Source organism: Ursus americanus, chromosome 26 (genome assembly GCF_024610735.1).
Source record: "Ursus americanus isolate L20-20 chromosome 26, mUrsAme1.1.p, whole genome shotgun sequence".
NCBI classification, from domain to species: domain Eukaryota; kingdom Metazoa; phylum Chordata; class Mammalia; order Carnivora; family Ursidae; genus Ursus; species Ursus americanus.
This window is the reverse complement of record NC_142152.1, coordinates 32,908,340-32,914,675: the sequence shown is the minus strand read 5'-3', so window position 1 is coordinate 32,914,675 and position 6,336 is coordinate 32,908,340.

Below are 6,336 nucleotides of genomic sequence, written 5' to 3'. Positions count from 1 at the left end.
ACCCACCTCTTAGGACTTCACTTAAGGGTCTCCTGCCCTGATCACAGTCTTTCTGGATGCTTCTGGGGCACAGGTGATCATCTCTGTCACAAGTGACTATTTCATTGCATCTAGCACCTTCCTGCACCAGGCACGGGCTAAGTGTTTGACATTTTTTTCTTTCTCTGAATCTTCACAGCCCATCTGTGAGTACTTGGCTTGGCTGGACAGAGGTCTCTGATGGCAGGAGCAGAGCCAGCTTAAGAGAAAGGGAGGACATATTGGAAAGCCCCCCGGGTGTCTTAGAGAAAACTGGTCTTACAAAGAATTGCAGTCAGACACTGGGAAGATATCAAGAGCCCTTACAAGTCCCCTATATCTCTGTCTTATACCTGGAGGTCACAGCATCTTTGAACTGAGCTTCTCTTGTGGTCCTGAGACCATGGGACAGAAGTCTGCTCAGTGTAGGAAGAACTCTCTGTCAGAACTATTCAGACATACAAGGGCTGCCCTGGCAGACAGCGATGATCCAGCCCTAGAGACGTGGAAGCAGTGATGGCAAATGTGTGGAGGACTTGTGCCAGCTCTGACAGGTATCTGGGCTCAGGCAGCCTTTTACAGGCCCATTCCATTTCAGCCATTCTGGGCTATGACATCCAGAATCATATTTCCAAATGCTTCCTCAGTGTCTTCAGTGGGATGTCCAATGAACATCTCAAAAAGGACATAGCCGAAACTGAGCTCTTGCTCTGTCCTCCCGAGCCTGCTCTGCCCCCATCTTTCCCCATCTCAGTTGAGGGCAACTCCATCTTTCCAGTGGCTCAGGCCAAAACTTTAGTCATCCTTGATGCTGCTCTTTCTTTTCCATCCTACATTTGATCCGTCTGCAAATCCTATTAGTCCTACCTCCAGAATCCGTCCAGAATCTGCCTGCTCCCTCCAGTGCTCTGGCTATAACCTGGTGCAAGCTTCACCCACCACCTGGACCTCCACTGTCCCTTTCACCTCCTCCCCAACTCCTCCCTGCTATTTCTCCAGCCCAACCTCTGCATTGGCTGTTCCCTCAGCTTGGAGCACCTCTCAGCTCGCCAAACCTCATGTATCCTTGGCTGAGTCTCTCAACCCCTTCACATCTTTGCTCAAGGGGTCGTTTTCTCAGTGCCCCACTGTAACCTCCATCTTTAACATTGCAACTGCCTCCCCACTTCCCAGCCCATCCTGGACAGTCCCAATTCCTCTTACCCTGCCAGGTTTTTTCCCCCTCTTTCTTTTTCCATAGCATTTACCACTTTTAACATACTATATAATTTCATTATTTTATTATTTATTATCTGTCTCCATCCACTAGAATATAAGCTTTATGGAGGTATTGACTTTACTTTTTCTGCTCACTGATATATCCTAAACATCTAGAACAGTGACTGATCTGACATAGGTGCTCAATTAATACATATGATAATGGAAAGATGGGGCTACAAGCAAGTCAGGAGCTGGGAGACTGAGGATGCCCCTAGGAGCTGGTCAGGGAGCTTGCGGCCCCTTCTCATACTGGGCTTGGGGATCCAGGCAGACTCGGCCCAGCTTTCTTCTCCACCTCCCCTCCTTCCCCTTCTTCACTCTTATGAAAAGTGGGTTATACACTGGGGAGGGACTGGTTCTTAACTACATCCATAAAGATCTTGAGTGTGTTAAATAAAAAGCCTCCTGAACTGTGCCAAAATTTTAGGTTCACTTGAGGGGTTTTTCTGGGGGGAAGGCATTTACCCCACATTTACCACTTACTGACATGCTATATAGTTTACTTATTATGTTATGTTTCTAAATTTATTATTATTCATCAGGTTCTCAAGGGGATTTCTGATTCTGAACTGTTGAGAACTACTTGTCTCAATCATCTTACTGTCTCCCATGTGGCCACCAGGGTTCCTGGGCTCCCAGACCTAGGAGTTGCTCACCAGGCTCCCCTCAGTCTGTGACTGCAGCCTTCACCCAGCTGGAGAAGTAACAGTCGGTACTATGGACCACAGTGAGTCCCCCAGACTCTCCTTGCTCTGATCCCAGCCTGGTGGCTCCCAAACCCCCATAGACCCTGCCCTTCTTCATCTCAAGTCTTAGCCTGAGCTGTGCCCCCTTAGGATTAGCAAGACCAAAATGGTGGCTAGAAGGTTGCTGTGGTGCTCTCCGTGGTCCTGAACCACCTCACTGGTCTCTGCTCTGGATGAGATTGTTTTTTTGAGAAATAGAGGTGGAAAGAGGGGAATTGTGTGGCCCCACAGGACGCCTCCCCATGCAGTTTACACTTATCTTTCCTGAAACCTAATTCTGCTTCTTTCGCTTTTATTAAACCTTCTTATCTTTGAGGTCTTGGCTGAGTTGTTACCTCCTCAGGGAAGTCTTCTTGGGCTCTGCAAAACTGAGGTGATCTTCTCCTTTGTGTTCACATAATGTCCTGTACTCCCCATATTCCGGTGTGTGTGGACCACCTGTCCAAACCCCATCAGCCAATTTTAAGTTCCTAGTCTGTCTCCCACACATAAGCAATGACAATAAATTTTGGTTAAACAAATAAATGAGTTAATGAATGAAATGAACATGTGGTGGGCAGTCTGGGGAAGAAATGCCCTCATGTTTGTTCCTACCCTTGATTAAGCCAAGACTACCATGCCAGACTCTCTGTGCTAGTATGGTGGAGAGAAATAAAAGGTTGGCATGGTCCTTCCCCTAAGGAACACATGACCTGGTGAAGGAATTAATAGTGGTTGATAACCTGGGTCCCATTTTATAGGTGGGAAGACTGAGTCCCAGACAAATGATGCAATTCTTCTGTAACAACATAGTTTAGAAGTGATGGAGGCGAAACCTGGACCTGGTACCCACCCCTGCCATACCATCACTGCCCCCTCTAGATTGTAGTTCACAATTCTGTGTAATGAAGACATTGGACTAAATCTATCTTCAAGGGAATTTTCCAGCCTATCTTATTGTTTGGGTAATAGCTTGGGCCACACAGCTTGCACAAAGAACAGCCTTTGCTCCAATGCATAGTTATGGCTCCAAGTCATGTTACAAGGAACAGGGTATATTCCATTACCTGGATTCTCTTGCAGTAACCTTAAATGTCTACACAGTCAAGGATCATGGGAAGTGAAGGTAGACATGATATGACCCAGCCTGGTCTCAATCTGGTCAGGGGCCAGAGCTCCAAAGAGCCAGCCCACATCCCACTTTCTGGGATGGACTTATGGGAACTGGGTGCAATTCTATTGTCGCCAAACTGGGAACCTTCTCCTGCCAAGTTCTGAGAGGCGGGGACCATAAGCCTATCAGTTTTCACTTCTTGGAACTGTCTCACATATCTACCACACAACCACACAAGCCCCACGTCTCTGCTTCCAGGGCAGTCAAAACCAGAGTTCTAGGAGGCTTTGATGATCAAAAATGGGCTACAGTATGCAGAGTTACTCAATAAAGGCTGTTTGCTCAAGGGACAAAGGTCCACAGAAGAAAAATCACATAAGTACGTGGGGAGGTGAAATGTAGGAGATTCCCTGTTAAACCAAGACCTACCAACCCTGATGGGGGCAGCTTACCTCCTGCTGGGGACTGAAGCTCAGTCTAGGAGGAAGGGCAAGGGCAGAGGGACGAGCTGAGATGGGCAGCGGGACTCTGCCAGGACAGCCTAGAGGAGGTTGCTAAAGGCTGTCTTTGTGACCTTCTTACTTCAGCTGAAAATCAGGGCTGTTGAGAGGCAAGCAAACACGGCACCCCAATAAACCCCACCTACCACTCTATGTGGGGGAAGTGGAGGCAGTGGTGCTCTCCCCAGGCTCCCATTCTTTTCCCATGTCCTCCTGGCTCTCAGCAGCTGGCCTGTTCTCTAGGGCTGGCCTGTCACATAGCTTCTCGCATCTGTGATGTCCTCACGTGCACCATGACTGCTGGACTCACAGCTAAGCCCAGGAGAGAGGACCTGGGCAAGTCAGGAGACCTGTGTGACCTTGGACAAATCATCCAAGCCACTCCTCTGGCCCGATGTCCCTGCTAAAAAAAAAAGGGACGAGTTAGATATTCTCTGAGGGCCTTTGGAGCCAGTCACACCAGGGCCTCCATCCTAGATTCTGAGGGGGGAGGGCTGGGTCTCCACAGAGAGGCCGCGCTGGCCCCAAATCTGGAAGCAGTTGTAGCTGGCCGCCCACGCACAGGCAGGCAGGCGGAAGGCAGGGTGCTGCAGCCTCGTTGCCAAGCAGAGAACTTTCCACTGGGTCCAGGTTTCCATCACCATGGCAACTACCAGGGGGTGGAAGCAGAATTCCTCAGAATTCCAGGGAGATTATATGGGGGAGGGAAGAACAAGAAAAGAAGCCCTGAGCAGGCCCTGAGTGGGCAAGGCCGGCACCCAAACGGGCCCCACATTTCCTCTTTGCCTTCCTTGTTCCCTTCCTCTTTCATTGTTTCTCTCTGCATCTTTTTCTCCTTTTTTCTCTAAATCCCTCTTGCCCCACTCCTCTTTCTGAGCCCTCACTCTTAGGAGCAGTGGCTAACATTTGTGGAGCAAGGACGATACACCAGCCACCATTTCAAGTGTTCTCCACATGTGAACTCACATAATCTTCCACCCTGTGCGGTGGGTTCTATCATCATCCCCATTTTACAGATGGGGAAGTGGAGGCCCAAGGAAGTTAGGTGACTTACCCAGCTCACACAGTAAATGGCAGATTCAGGAGTTTGGTTGGACTCCAGTGACGACATCCTCAGCCACTATGGTGTCTGGATGGTCTCCCTGGTCTGAAAAACTCCAGGTGCTGCTAATGAAATTGGGGGTGGGGGAGGCAGACAGGGGACACAGGTTCACAGGTTAATCCTCTGGAGACACCCCCAGGGCCTTCCCCACATCCCCCTTCCCTCTGTTTGCACCCCACACTGACCTTCCTGGTTGACCACACCTCCCTGGCACTATTGGCTGAGTTCCCTGGCCCTGGGTGACTGCTCACTCTCTCAGGGCCAGAGATGGCATTGGGAGGTCCAGGAGGCCAGAGACCTGGGTGTCATTTCCAGTACTCCCTCATTCCTCCTGGGGTATCCCGGGGAGAGGGAACCTGGTCTAAGGAGTCTGGCCTATGCCATATCATGACCCTACAAAAGAATTATGTAGAACTCCAGGGGATGCACTTCTCTCCTGAAAACCTCCCTGGCCACAGTGAGAGGCTGATTTGGTAGTCATATATAAAGATACTGTAGCACCAGCCAATATAGCAACTCAATCAGCTAGTCACTTGGCATGACCTCCATGGTGAGTCACTCAATCAGGCTCACAAAAACCAAAACTGGGGCGCCTGGGTGGCTCAGTTGGTTAAGCATCTGACTTCTGCTCAGGTAGTGATCTCAGGGTCCTAGGATCAAGCCCCCACAGTGGGGAGTCCGCTTGTCCCTCTCCTTCTGCCCCTCACCCTGCTCATGCTCTCTCTCTCTCAAATAAATGAATGAAATCTTAAAAAAAAAAAAAAAAAAAAAAGACCAGAACAAAGTAGAGATTAGGAAAGACCTGCTTCAGCCCTGGGGAAAGAGAATCCCCTATTCACGACTTTAAAGATGGCCGACCCCTCTCCAGGCTGACTCTGCCTGTTCTTCGCTTCCCCTGGCTTCTGCATCCTTCTGGCTCATTTTCCTCTATCTACTACCTTTGGTTGGATTTTTGTCTTCAGGTCCCTCAGGGACTGTCCCACACTCTATCCAACTCTCCAGACCAAATTTCCAAGATCCACCTTGAATCTCTTAATTGCTGGCACCCTGACTGGGCAGAGCTCCGCTTCCAGACCATTCCATTGGCTGCTGACTTGGCTACTGATTAGTTGCTCTTAGTCTCGTGCTTCCGTCTGGTCCAATCAGCTGTGGCCAGGGAGGTGGGGTCCCACATTACTGAATATTGTTGCTGAGATGATGATGCATTTCCTCATGGACTTGAGCCATTTGGGATTGGGGATTCCTTTCCCTGAGCAGCCACCTCACTAACTTGGGGGCCTCATGTTCTTGGTGAAGAGTTACTTCTCTACTTTACTATGGCCATGGGATTCAGGGTTTCTGTTGCTAGCAACCCAAAACCCCTCAGTGGTACCCCCATTTCACAGGTTTATGGTGAGATTGAATGGTCAGATCTCTCCAAGCTCAGTCACAACTTTACAGAACTGAAGTGAGTGGATCCAGAATGTTGCCTCAAGAAACTTGGAGGTCCCAGTCCTACTCATGAGCCTCCTTCCAGGGGCCGGCCAAACTGTTATGGAAGCTCGTGTTTCCCTCTGTAGTCATTGATGGCTGTGTCCTTGCCCCCAAGATCCTTATGCTCAGAAAGACCAGAGAAAT